This window comes from Procambarus clarkii, chromosome 9 (assembly GCF_040958095.1).
Source record: "Procambarus clarkii isolate CNS0578487 chromosome 9, FALCON_Pclarkii_2.0, whole genome shotgun sequence".
NCBI lineage: Eukaryota > Metazoa > Arthropoda > Malacostraca > Decapoda > Cambaridae > Procambarus > Procambarus clarkii.
This window is the reverse complement of record NC_091158.1, coordinates 14135502-14150450: the sequence shown is the minus strand read 5'-3', so window position 1 is coordinate 14150450 and position 14949 is coordinate 14135502. Positions and strand designations below refer to the sequence as shown.

Genomic DNA, 14949 nt, shown 5'->3' with positions numbered 1-14949 from the left:
TGATTGTATGTACGACACACAGACCAATAAAAAGAGAGCTTTTAATTACGCTATTACCATTCCTTTGTCCCTATGCTCAATACCACCATTAACGCCTAAGTTATAAAGCATTCCTGCGCTTGTATTTTTACGGATATGGGCGTAAATCGGTTCATTATTTTCCGCTTTTGAGTATGTTCTAATGTTTGTAGATCATTACTTCCCTTTCAGCATGCTGATATATTGTATTTTCGTATGGGAATGTATGTATGTTTATTGGTAAAGAACCTTATAAAATGATGTTTGTACTCTGTTTGAAGTACAAACATCATGAAATGATGTTTGTACTTTGTGCGCTTCAAGATGTGTTTAAAACGGGAATGACCTCAGCGTCTCCCTGTTCCCCTCTCAGACGGACCTCAGTCCCACCCTGTTCCCCTCTCAGGCAGTCCTCAGTCCCCACCCTGTTCCCCTCTCAGGCGGACCTCAGTCCCACCCTGTTCCCCCTCTCAGGCGGACCTCAGTCCCACCCTGTTGCCCTCTCAGGGAGACCTCAGCCCCACCCTGTTCCCCCTCTCAGGCAGTCTTCAGTCCCACCCTGTTCCCCTCTCAGGCGGACCTCAGTCCCACCCTGTTCCCCTCTCAGGCGGACCTCAGTCCCACCCTGTTCCCCCTCTCAGGGAGACCTCAGCCCCTCCCCCCACTCAGCGGACACTGAAGAGCTGGAAGTTCTGTAGTATCCCCTAAGGGACTCGGCTGAGATAGCGCTGATGTACATGCTCCAGACAAGGGTTCGCCAGCAAATACTTTTTACCCCCTTTTGTAGTGTATTTAGGTAAATTAGAGAGCGATATGGAGTTGTGCTTATCAGTATTATTTGTGTCTTTAGGATCGAGCCGGTTGGCTAACGGTTCAACCGACCGTTAGACAACCGAAGGTTATTAAGGTGAGGTACTTTAATAACCGTCGGTTGTCTAATGTTGTGATTCCCGACCGCTGTTCCTTCATCATATCTACTATATATTTATATCTATATTTCTGCTTAGGTCTACGGAGGGATGGAACCTTCCCTGGGCCCCGCCTCCTTGTTACTTGTTACATTTATCGTAATTATATTTATTATTTTTTTGGTTAATTTTTTAAGTTATGGATTGAGGTGGCTTTTACGACTTCTCTTGGTTCATCCCACAGTCTTTCCTCTCTTTGGTTCCTTTACCTTTCCAGCTTCCGTATGCGTCCTCTTTGTCCTCTTTATAATCAATTAAAAATGGCTATCCTTGAACTCCTTCAATTATATCTACTCTGGTCTTTCATATCTCTAAGAGTTGTTAAGTTTTTTTTGTATATATCTTCGTAGCTTATTCCAACTAATTTGGAATTAGTCCGGTTGCAAACCTCTGCACTGTTTCATTCATCTTGTGTTTCTCAAGATGCGGGTTCCATGCTGGTGCTGTGTATTCTAAGTATTCTGTCAATGTTGAATTGGCATCAGTTTTTGTTTTTCGGATATTTAAATGTCGTTCTTATTTGTGTTAGTTTCCAATATGGTGCTGATGTTTTCCTGCATACTTGGGCTTCGTGTTTGTGCTGGTGTTATGTAGGCTGAAAAGTCTTTCTCATTTTGAAACCTGTTTTAATGTTGCTTGAGAAATTATTCACGCTGGTTAATGGGATCGACCACGTGTCCCTGGACTCTTTTATTTTCTCAAAGGTACGTAACGATTTTTAAATTTCATTATGCATTATGTACCTTGAGGTGCTTCCGGGGCTTAGCGTCCCCGCGGCCCGGTCGTCGACCAGGCCTCCTTACTTCCGGTCTCCTCTTCCCTCATCTTATCTTCAATAACTTACAGTAGCGAGGGTTTAAATCTAGCAGACATTTGTCTTCTTGCTGCTGTAGTTTGCCAAGATGATCCTGCAGCGCTCTTCAGCCCTCCTCTGTTCTCATTGTGTTCGCATCGTCTGCAACCATTGTTAATGACGAACACACATTCCAATAGGTTGTTACCATGGACTGTGAATAACAACGTGTCCAGCACTAAACTTCGGGGACTATATTTCTCCAGTCTTGATATCTCTGACTATGACTCTCTGTTTCCTGCTCGTTAGGTACTCCGTTACCCTGTTTGGCGTATATTCCAGCTATCCCAACCAGCCATTAATTCTCAGCCACTAGTGTTTTATGAGCGCTCTTATCATAATCCCCCTTAAGGGTTATCTAATAGGCTGCAGTACATCAACATTTCTCTCTTTTGCTCTAAATTATGGCGACCATGTCGTAGAACTCAAGCTTATCAGACACGATTTATCCTCTCTCTAAATCCATGTTCCTTCTCTTCGAAATTTGATAGGGTCTAGTCGTTTCATTAATCGTTCCTTGATTACTCTCTCCAATATTTTACATTGGATGAATGTCATAAAGTGAGTCTGTCTGTAGTTTAGGGCTTTAGGCCTGATCACTCATTTCAAGGTCAGTGTTATATTTACCACTGTTTACACCTTCTGTAGTATTCTAGTGTTTTGTGTTTTGGTTCCAGATTCTAGTTACAGAACTATAGATTTCATTTTGCAGCTTTGGAAATATTTGGTCTCGTCCCATTGGCCTTCGTTGTGTACTCACCTATTTGTGTTTGCGGGGGTTGAGCTCTGGCTCTTTGGTCCCGCCTCACAACCGTCAATCAACAGGTGTACAGGTTTCTGAGCCTATTGGGCTCTTATCATATCTGCACTTGAAACTGTGTATGGAGTCAGCCTCCACCACATCACTTCCTAATGCATTTCATTTGTCAACCATTCTGACACTAAAAAAAGTTTCTTCTAATATCTCTGTGGCTCATTTAGGCACTCAGTTTCCACCTGTATCCCCTAGTGCGTGTGCTTCGTACCACGCTTAGTACTTCTTATATTGTGTGTGTGTGTGTGTGTGTGTGTGTGTGTGTGTGTGTGTGTGTGTGTGTGTGTGTGTGTGTGTGTGTGTGTGTGTGTGTGTGTGCGCGCACGAAAATAATCACCCGGCTGAGCAAGATGTCGTGCTTGAGACGTGCTGTTGCAGGACGTGCCGCAAGATATCTACCCAAGACAAAATGCAAACTTTTCCCCCTGAGAAAAAGTTGTATTACTGTTGACAGGGAAAAATTATTCTGGAGGGTGAAATATTTCCTAATGCGTCCCCTGAGGGCCGATGGCACTGTGATTTTCTATAAAAAAAATATTTAAAGTTGCATTTAAATAACAGAAGACAGTGTTGACAGCGATGCAGAGAAGCAGCAAGAAGATAACTGCAGATAATATGTGTAGATAATGTTTCTCTAGTAATGGATCAATCAGATCTAACAGACATACACAGGACTAGTGTTTGTAAAGTGAGAATACAGAGAATAAAGTGAGAATAAATCCCACCTGGCCATGTTCAGGTGGAATGAGGTGAAGGTGAGACACATGAAGTCAGTCAGGTGGAAGTGAGAGACGTGAGGTCAGTGAGGTGAGGGGGGGGGGGGGGTAGAGACTTCAGGTCAGTGAATTAAAGGTGAGAAACATGAAGTATCAAGTATCATAATTTATATTTCTGAGTTATTGATATATCCACGCCATGAGAAAGACATCTGTCTTTACATCTCATCACGTTTCTATTACAAAACAACCCCCACAGTGATCGAATACTTTATCAGGGTGTTTCAGGCTATGTAGGCAGCAGTTCCCTAAAGACGAATACCAACACGTCATCGATTCATTTCATAACGTTAAGTTCCTTGTATCCTTCATTGTGTAATGAAAGGATACAGACCCACAGACAGAAGAGCGCAAACAACACTACCAACACCTTCAATGAATCCAATATGGCAGACAGTGAAGCCAATATGGCAGACAGTGAAGCCAATATGGCAGACAGCAAGTCACAGTAACTTGGCTCAAACTTACACACCCACACATCTGAAAATATTGGAAGTGACGTCGTTTTGGTCCATCCCGGACCATTATCAAGCTGTGCAAAAACTAAGAATGGGAGGTGAGAAAGCGAGAAGGTATTTCTGGTACACTTCTTATCTTCTCCCTCTTCGCCTCACATTCTTACCCTATAGACTTTCTCTTCCCCTCTTTCCTTACACTTGAGAATGGTCGAGATGGATCGGAACGTCGACACTTTCTTTATTTTCAGATAAGTGGATTTGGAGTCTGAAGTCAAAATGGTTCAAAAAATATGTACAAAACATCTACGTATTGGTGGCTCTGGTTTGCAGAGGAGCTAAGAACAACGCCAACTCGGCCGGGATGTATACATAAGATTCAGCTACTTGGAACAAAAAGTTCCAAGTAGCACGGGCTATTGTGAGCCCCGTAGTGGACTTACCTGGCACAGGAGCGGGGCTGTAACTTGGTTCCTTCGAACCATAATGCAGTTTTTTGTAAGATTTGTAGGTGGGTGGAACTTGTTCACGTAGGTGGAACTTCCCCCACACTTAAATGACAGGATTAACGATAACAGGTGTTTGTCTGCCATGTTAATAACAATAGGAACATTTGTGGCAAACACAGCAACCATGAACTTGAGGGACTCAACCATGAACTTGAGGGACTCAACCATGAACTTGAGGGACTCAACCATGAACTTGAGGGACTCAACCATGAACTTGAGGGGACTCAACCATGAGCTTGAGGGACTCAACCATGAACTTGAGGGACTCAACCATGAACTTGAGGGACTCAACCATGAACTTGAGGGACTCAACCATGAACTTGAGGGACTCAACCATGAACTTGAGGGGACTCAAGGAGCCCCATCAGCAGAGAAGAAAACAACGTTAGCAGACAGTCTGCAGAGCCTGCAGCCATTGGGCAGGTTGATGAGATATTAAGCATTACTGCTCCTGGTGCTAAATTGCTACTTGGTAAATATGAATTGTAACACACAATCCCTCATGTTTCTCTCATATTCACCTCATTCCCAGACCTTATGTCTCTTATATTTACGTTTCTGACCTCATGTGTCATTCACCTCTCTGACCTCATGTGGTTCTCATTCTCCCCTATCTCTCCTCATGTCTCAAATATACCTCTTTGATGTCATGTCTCTCTCATTCACCTCTATCTTATTCATATAATGTTTTTTCACGTTCACCTCACTTATCTCATTATATCTCACATTCGCCTTTCCTTATACATCTCATCTCACATTGCTCACCTTCATCTAACTCACCTCATGTCTTTCACCTTTACTTTATTCACCTCACCCGTCTCTCTTTTATTATTATTATTATTATTATTTAATCTCATTATTACTCTGTATTATATGAATATTCATTGGCATAAATTTGCATTATTAAAATATCTAATTTATATTTCAATGACGATTTTGTACGAGCATTTTGAACACATTTAATGTGAATTTGTGCGAGAGCCGAGAATTAAAAATAATATTTTTCATCCGCTAGTTTTGGAAAGGTAATTACGTCGCTCTGAATAAGATATTTTGCAAGAAGAGTTTTCCTGTCCACTTTTATCACTGTATTCGTTCAGAATTGCGTTGGTTTGTAGGTGGTGTAAGGTTAGAGACAGACAGAGACAGATACAAACATATACGAACATAACGTGTGATACAGACAGAATGTGTGTACACACACACACACACACACATATTTATAGAGACATACAGAGAGACACAAGGAAGGGCGGACATACTTATGAACAGAGATAGAGAAAGGGGGGCACTAAAAAAAAGAAGGCTGAAAGGTCTTAACATAAATGACCAAACTAGCCTGGTTAGTGTTATTAACAACTGCTGTGACCTCGGCGACTCGTGGAAACCAGAGGCCAAGAGGCTTCAAAAATGGCATCCCAAAGTGCCTTTCAAAATTGAGTAATAGTGTGTATCCAAACCGCGAGTCCTTTATCACTATGGAAGAAGAGAAGGAGGAGGAAGAAGAATAGGAAGAGCCGGAGTAGGAAGAGGAAGGAAGAGGAAAATTATAACGGGGAGGAGCTTGAGGCCATTTACCTGAAAATAATGCAAAATAATTTTGGTTTAAAGTTTTAATGCGGTTCATTTGTAACTTCCTGGCCTTCTATTATACACACTTCGTTGTTGAGAAGGTCAAGTAAGGCGTGATACGAAGGGAGGTTGAGGCCACGATTGATATTACGATGTTTGAGAGACAAGTTGGAAGTGCACACGCTGTGATGTTTGTGACTGATAGAATTGTCCTTAAAACAAAATTCTTGCTAGAAATAGGAAGATAGATCAATCTGCTTATGTGAGAAGGACGATTGCATGTTTACCTGGTGACGTGAGGACTTGTGGTGTCGCTTGCTGATCTTAGTTAAAAATTTGTGGCACACTTCTTGGCTAACAAGGAGTTAAGGCATCGGCTTCTTTAGATCAGGTTAATAGTTCTGACTCGGATATACCAGGGCGCGTCATAGCAGACCGACCTGGGCCACATAGCAGGGAGGGCCAAGGATGTGAGGACAGACGCATGAAGGATGTACTGAAAGCAACCAGACAATGCGTCGCTGGAGCACCGAGGGACAGCAAGCCGCCAGGTAGTGGTGGTGGAGCGTTACCCCGCCTCCCCCAGCACCGCCTCCTACCTGTGTTCTCACGCACGTCCCGGTGTAAGACCCTGTGTTGGCTCCTGAAGTGCTCCCCAGGGAGGAGAGCTCCTGTTGTGGTGCTGGGGAGGGCAGGAGGTGATGGGGGATGGATGAGGAGATGGGGAATGGCGAGACGAGGAAGAGATGAGGATGGGAGGATCAAGAGGAAGAGAAGAGTTGGGGCAGGAGAAAGAGATGGGAATGGGAGAAGATTAGATGGAAAGGTTGGAGATAGGAGAGGCTCAGGAGAAAGAGACATAGATGGAAGAAGAGATAGTGGAAATATAATGAGATGAAGAAGGGAAGACTAAAAGGATTATGTATACTGAGAGAAGCTGTGTTCAGAGGTCCGTCTTTGTCTTAACCTCCAGAGGCTGTGTTCAGAGGTTCGACTCCCACCTTCGCTCTACTCCTCTGACAACGGAAGAAAATTATTCATTTTCTTTTTAACCCGTGGTCTTCCCCCCCCACCCCTACTATCCTTACCCCCCATCGCATCCTCCCTTCCCTTCCCCCTTACCCCCTATCCCCCATCTCCTGTACCCAGGCTTCTCTAAACGCGCTCTTGTTTACATTTCTCTTACCCTTTGTCTCTTGTTCTTGTGTTTTGGCTTGCTTTACTTCATGCTCATTCACACTGACATTTTCTCTCTCTCTCTCTCTCTCTCTCTCTCTCTCTCTCTCTCTCTCTCTCTCTCTCTCTCTCTCTCTCTCTCTCTCTCTCTCTCTCTCTCTCTCTCTCTCTCTCTCTCTCTCTCTCTCTCTCTGACTCCTACCCCTTCCCACGGTCGCAGTTTCACGCTTCACCAATATATCTCAGGAAACTCGCCATTTCCATCCACCCAGCAAACGAATTCTCCCGTTGACAAAGATGTCAGGAAAACAACCCACAACAAAGACAAGTACCTCGCGAGGCTGAGCAAATACACATGATCGTCAGTATCACTGAACCCATCTCAACTACGTCCTCCAGCATCCCTACCAGCATCTTAAGCTTCCAGCTTCTCTACCAGCATCTCCAGCTTCCCTACCAGCATCTCTTGCTTCCAGCTTCCCTACCAGCATCTCCGCTTCCAGCTTCCTTATCAGCATCTCTTGCTTCCAGCTTCCCTACCAGCATCTCAAGCTTCCAGCTTCCCTACCAGCGTCTCTGCTTCCAGCTTCCCTACCAGCATCTCTTGCTTCCAGCTTCCCTACCAGCATCTCTTGGTTCCAGCTTCCTTACCAGGATCTCAAGCTTCCAGCTTCCCTACCAGCATCTCAAGCTTCCAGCTTCCCTACCAGCATCTCAGCTTCCAGCTTCCCTACCAGTATCTCCGCTACCAGTTCCTGCGTCATTCCCACTGCCTGCATTTCTACTAGAGCCCCTACAAACATTACAACCCAACCACCAGCCCAGCCATAGGTCACTCCACCTCCGAAACAAATACAGGCAGCTGACTGGAGGAAAGACGGGGAAACACGCAATATCTCTCACGTTCTCCAGAGCGCACGCGAACGGACGCAAGCACACACACACACACGCTCACGCAACCTCACCTGACGTGGGCAATCGTGTGAAGCAGGCTCTACGACCAAGTCTTTCTTGCGGCGAGACTATATTAATGTTTAGTGTTGTACCTGGAGGGGGAGGAGAGGGAAGAGGAATTATAGGGAAGAGGAAGGAGAGGGAAGAGGAATTAAAGGGAATGGGGAAGGAGAGGGAAGAGGAATTAAAGGGAAGGGGGAAGAAGAGGGAAGAGGAATTAAAGGGAAGGGGGAAGGAGAGGGAAGAGGAATTAAAGGGAAGGGGGAAGGAGAGGGAAGAGGAATTAAAGGGAAGGGGGAAGGAGAGGGAAGAGGAATTAAAGGGAAGGGGGAAGAAACGGGAAGAGGAATTATAGGAAAGAGGAAGGAGAGGGAAGAGGAATTAAAGGGAAGAGGATGGAGAGGGGAGAGGAATTAAAGGGAAGGAGGAGGAAGAGGGAGGCTTCAGAGGATCGTCGTCCGAATTGTCGGTCAAGCATTTCCCCAATCACTTACGAAACCTATACATCTTTGCGTTATAATAGCGGCTTTCTTTTACATTAAACAGTTACGAGCTTGAAAAGCTTCGAAAACGAAGATAATTATTAGTGCTGTAAACAACTTCGTAGTGCATCGCAACTCATAAACTGATTGACATAAAGTTCCCCTTGATTGATGGAAGATGGACAGGTTTCGTAAATGTGCGGATTGTTTGATAACGAGCCTACACATCACGAACCGGAGCGGTCGGTATTGCCAGTAAATTATGATACTTATCAATCAACCTTGAGTAGATAACATGTAGTACCTTATATATATCCACATATTAATCCACATACTCACTGCATCTGAGTACGTGGATATCCAGATACAACATTCAGATATTAATCCACATACATCCACATATTATTCTAAATACATCAAAATAAACTTCCACATACGTTCATATATTAATCCACATATATCCACATATTAATCCACATACATCCACATATTAATCCACATACGTCCATGAGAAGGGAGAGGCTTCAGGTATAAAGGTATATACCTTTATACCCAGGTATAAAAAATAGCAAGTGTGTTCGTGCACAGAATGTTGCTTTCGTACGCAGCTTCCTGTGAACAAAATAAATAAAAATATTGTTTTTCTCATCATAAAAACCACACCGCGACATTCGTAAACATTACACGAACGTACGAATGAGCGTTTTGTCGGTATATTCCTCCGCGATCATCTTGTACTGGCCTAAGTACAAGATCTTGTACTTTATCCCAAGTACAAGAGAAGTACGTGGGATAAATTCCTTCAGAGAGCCAATCTTTCGTGTGACTCCCTCAGTCGGTATTCGGGAAGGGCTCACACAACGAAGTAATGGACTCTGGCGGGCATCGCGCGTAATGATTTTCGCGATAAAATTTGGCAAAATAAAAAAATATATTTTTTGCGCGCCACGAGGCCAAATATTGCTCATCCGCACCTTGATGCGGTGAGCTCCTGCGGACCTTTCACACCGCACCACAGAGGGGCTGTAAATCGTAGACATTTCTCACGTCTAGGTCTCATGTGTCTCATGTCTCATGTAGGTTTATCGATATTTTTATTCAAGACGAATCCTGGTGTACATGAGAATTTTTTTTTTGCAATATATGAGAAAACGAGAAAATATATTAGTTTGTGCTCTCTATAACAAATAAGCTTTTCTTATTTCGACTAAAGTGGTTGGACGTAGGTTCTAAAAAAAAAAGTGTTTAGACGTATTTCTTAGAAAGTAAGGGGACGCAATTCAGAGTGCTTAGATGCAGTTCTTAGAAAGTGGTTGGGTGCAGTTTTGATAAAATGATATGACGCAGTTTTGAGGGTGTGGGTGGACATTAGTGTGACGCAGTCCTGAGGGTGTGGGTGGACATTAGTGTGACGCAGTTCTGAGGGTGTGGGTGGACATTAGTGTGACGCAGTCCTGAGGGTGTGGGTGGACATTAGTGTGACGCAGTTCTGAGGGTGTGGGTGGACATTAGTGTGACGCAGTTCTGAGGGTGTGGGTGGACATTAGTGTGACGCAGTCCTGAGGGTGTGGGTGGACATTAGTGTGACGCAGTTCTGAGGGTGTGGGTGGACATTAGTGTGACGCAGTTCTGAGGGTGTGGGTGGACATTAGTGTGACGCAGTTCTGAGGGTGTGGGTGGACATTAGTGTGACGCAGTCCTGAGGGTGTGGGTGGACATTAGTGTGACGCAGTTCTGAGGGTGTGGGTGGACATTAGTGTGACGCAGTTCTGAGGGTGTGGGAGGACATTAGTGTGACGCAGTTTTGAGGGTGTGGGTGGACATTAGTGTGACGCAGTTCTGAGGGTGTGGGTGGACATTAGTGTGACGCAGTTTTGAGGGTGTGGGTGGACATTAGTGTGACGCAGTTCTGAGGGTGTGGGAGGACATTAGTGTGACGCAGTTCTGAGGGTGTGGGTGGACATTAGTGTGACGCAGTTCTGAGGGTGTGGGTGGACATTAGTGTGACGCAGTTCTGAGGGTGTGGGTGGACATTAGTGTGACGCAGTTCTGAGGGTGTGGGTGGACATTAGTGTGACGCAGTTCTGAGGGTGTGGGTGGACATTAGTGTGACGCAGTCCTGAGGGTGTGGGTGGACATTAGTGTGACGCAGTTCTGAGGGTGTGGGTGGACGCTGATGGCCAGTTGTTAATATGTTGTCTTGGCGGACATTAAGTCTTTGTGAGAAAGACCAGTTGGTCTTTGTGAGACGAGATCAGTTGGAGTCTACTTCATCGGTGTCGTTTCAGCCCTTATATTGATGTCACATCCCTTTCACTGCTTCCATAATCCTTTCATTGATGCCACATCCATTTCTCTGCTTCCATAGCCCTTACATTGACTGATGTACCTTGTCATTGATTGATATACCTTTTCATTAGCTAATGTACCTATTCACTAATATATCCTTTCACTTCCTAATATACCCTTTCACTGCTGTTAAATTTATATCACTGTCCAATATGCCCTTCACCGTTTTTTTTACTCTGCAATATACGGTTTCTTTGCTGCTGCAATCGTTTCCGTATTGCCACAACCTCTTCACAATTACTGTACCCTTTCACTACAGAAGCGAACCTTTTTCCACTGCTGCAACTTTCAGTGTTTTCGAGAAATTACAAAAAAAATCCTTCGAACATTTTTTCTGTCCTGTGTGATACATTTTGTGGTGAGCTACTGCGAAAATGTTTGGTGCTTGCTTTTTCCCCGCTTGTGCTTCGTGTGTGTGTGTGTGTGTGTGTGTGTGTGTGTGTGTGTGTGTGTGTGTGTGTGTGTGTGTGTGTGTGTGTGTGTGTGTGTGTGTGTGCGTGTGTGTGTGCGTTTCATCATAGGACACTTAAATATATGCACCATTAATATTCCTTACCGATGAATTTGTGGAGATAAATATGATATATGTGGGTGTGTGATTCTTGGTACAGAATTTGTGTGGATTACAGTTTGGATTTCATAACACATACTGTGGTCCTCACAGCACATACTGTGTGGTCCTCACACTACATACTGTGTGGTCCTCACACTATATATACTGTGGTCCTCTCACCACGTACTGTGTGGTCCTCACACTACATACTGTGTGGTCCTCACACTATATATACTGTGGTCCTCTCACCACGTACTGTGTGGTCCTCACACTACATACTGTGTGGTCCTCACACTACATACTGTGTGGTCCTCACACTATATATACTGTGGTCCTCACACCACGTACTGTGTGGTCCTCACAGTACTCTGGATTTGCTGTTATCTTATCTTTGGCTCCAGTTTCGAGAAATGTTCATTTTTCCTCACAAACAGTTTGTCAATATATTTTTATCGTATGATCATGTATGCAATTTCCATTTAAAGGAGATATTTCTCTGTGGTCTTAAGATCTGATCATAGACATGCCTTGAGGCTGGAGATGGTGGGCTTCCCCTTGTCTCTGTCTGTGTGTGTGTGTGTCTCTCTCTCTCTCTCTCTCTCTCTCTCTCTCTCTCTCTCTCTCTCTCTCTCTCTCTCTCTCTCTCTCTCTCTCTCTCTCTCTCTCTCTCTCTCCCTTCTCTCTCTCTCTCTCTCTCTCTCTCTCTCTCTCTCTCTCTCTCTCTCTCTCTCTCTCTCTCTCTCTCTCTCTCTCTCTCTCTCTCTCTCTCTCCCCTCTCTCTCTCTCTCTCTCTCTCTCTCTCTCTCTCTCTCTCTCTCTCTCTCTCTCTCTCTCTCTCTCTCTCTCTCTCTCTCTCTCTCTTCTCTCTCTCTCTCTCTCTCTCTCTCTCTCTCTCTCTCTCTCTCTCTCTCTCTCTCTCTCTCTCTCTCTCTCTCTCTCTCTCTCTCTCTTTCTCTCTCTCTCTCTCTCTCTCTCTCTCTCTCTCTCTCTCTCTCTCTCTCTCTCTCTCTCTCTCTCTCTCTCTCTCTCTCTCTCTCTCTCTCTCTCTCTCTTTAAACTTACTCTTTACCCTACTTCTTCATGATTTATGGGCTTTCAGTTCAAAATGACTAGGGGAAAAAGTGCGCATTTTCACATCTTTTATGACCTTGGAAATATTAAGGCCATATTTCACCCCTCGAAGATGAAGTTGAGAGGGGCGCTGGGCTGGACCGCCCGCTGATCAACGACACCCTCATATGTCACAGACATTTTCCTAAATTTTCCATTATGCTGCCAGTCGTGGACACTATCCCTTAAATCTTGCAACATCGGCCTCCTGTCATGGGCATTATCCCTGAATTATTGCAACATCGGTCTCCAGCCATTTTGAATTTTTTTTTAGCTTTCTGTGATGTATTATACAATGATTTGTATAATACATGTTAAGGGTATGAGAGAGAGGAAACGTAAATCAGAGGGAGTAATTATAAGTGATGAAGAGGCGGAGATAAGATAAGTATTGGGCTGTGTGCTGTCGGCTCAACAACATCAACGTACAATAGAGGCTCCTCAATTAGTTTCAAAGCAAAGGTTAATGAATAGTGCTGCCACCTGCTGTCTTCAGTGCCACCTGCTTCCTTCAGTGCCACCTGCTGCCGTCAATGTCATCTGCTGCCCTCAGTGTCACCTGCTGCCCTCAGTGCCACCTGCTGCCCTCAGTGCCACCTGCTGCCGTCAATGTCATCTGCTGCCCTCAGTGCCACCTGCTGCCCTCAGTGCCACCGTCTGCCGTCAATGTCATCTGCTGCCCTCAGTGTCACCTGCTGCCATCAGTACCACCTGCCTCCATCTCCTGCTCTCAGTGAGGACACTATTATAGCAGAGACTCACACCAGCAGTCTTCAGAATAAGCTTGGTCATATATACCAACACGGGAGGTGTCACCAAAGAGGCGCAGATCAAGTTTTAGGCGCGAGAAAGTCCACATTCACAAGTGTGTGAGGTATTGACAACCTGGCCACGGCTCCGTCGCTTCTGGGAGTCCGATATATTGATTCCTTTTCACAGCTCTAAACAAAATGTTTATACTAATGACTGATGTCAGTCACTAGCATCGCGTTCGATCTCATTTCCTGGATTTATGAAAATGGTTCACTGTGTCGACGATGGAATTAACGTCTGAATATGTTTAGTATTTTATCAAATGATTCAAGTCTGGGAATTGATTTGATCAACGACATTGTTACGATGCAACTTGAACAACGGTAAATAGTTTGGCTATAGTTGGTAATCCTCAGGGGAGGAAGTGGGGGGTGATTCCTTCCTCCTGAGTCCCTGTAGGACTGGTGAGTGAGCTAGTGAAGTCCCTAGTCCTACTCAAGGGTAGGAAAAGGACTATAGTATTCCATCCTGTGGCCTGTGTTGGCCAAGAGCCCTATCCCCTCCTGTTTGTCTCTTTATTTTTTGGGGCAGTCGAGTCTAGATTTATTAACTTAGTGCATATGTTAAAATACTCTTGTATTCATATGACGATAATAACTTTGTTGGTATGGAGACCGATACATTATTAATTAATCCTACAAACATTAAACGTTGTTGAACAGTAGTAGTCAAGGCCAACTGTTTAGTATTAGATACAATGAATAGTGGATAATAATAGTGGTGAAAAGCATTTGGTAATATTACAAACATTGAACATCTTGTTGACCAGACCACACACTAGAAGTTGAAGGGACGACGACGTTTCGGTCCGTCCTGGACCGTTCTCATTCTCACAATCGACTTGAGAATGGTCCAGGACGGACGAAAACGTCGTCGTCCCTTCAACTTCTAGTGTGTGGTCTGGTCAACATACTTCAGCCACGTTATTGTGACTCATCGCCTGCATTGAACATCTTGATGTACATTGCTGGCAAATGAGGCACAGAAACCTTGAATAAACTAACATACTGCAAGACGCCGGCACATGCAACAGCACAAGTGGGTTCGTGAGGTCAGCGTCAACATGACCTGTAACCCCTACATCCAACAGAGAGACAAATCAGGACCCATTTGTCAGTTTCCGGCCAGAACACCGCGCCTCCAGGGAGCCGGTCGGCCGAGTGGACAGCACGCTGGACTTGTGATCCTGTGGTCCTGGGTTCAATCCCAGGCGCCGGCAAGAAACATTGGGCAGAGTTTCTTTCACCCTATGCCCCTGTTACCTAGCAGTAAAATAGGTACCTGGGTGTTAGTCAGTTGTCACGGGCTGCTTTCTGGGGGTGGAGGCCTGGTCGAGGACCGGGCCGCGGGGACACTAAAAAGCCCCGAAATCATCTCAAGATAACTCAAGATAACTACTCCATCCACCACGCCGGGCGACGACCCGCTTCTCCACCTTCAGCAATAATTGGAACACATTGTCGCCAATATTTCAGACCAGGAGGTAAAGGAGCATCTACTCGACGGGACCCAGATGTGATTGAGTCTCCAATTACGGCTCAGTACCA

At 44.8% G+C, this 14949-nt stretch overlaps 1 protein-coding gene across 6 annotated transcripts in view; it reads left to right on the top strand.

The window, feature by feature from the left end:
- Nucleotides 1–14949, top strand: part of LOC123766297 (mechanosensory protein 2) — a 563765-nt gene that overhangs the window by 324413 nt on the left and 224403 nt on the right. The gene's annotated exons all lie outside the window — the stretch shown is intronic.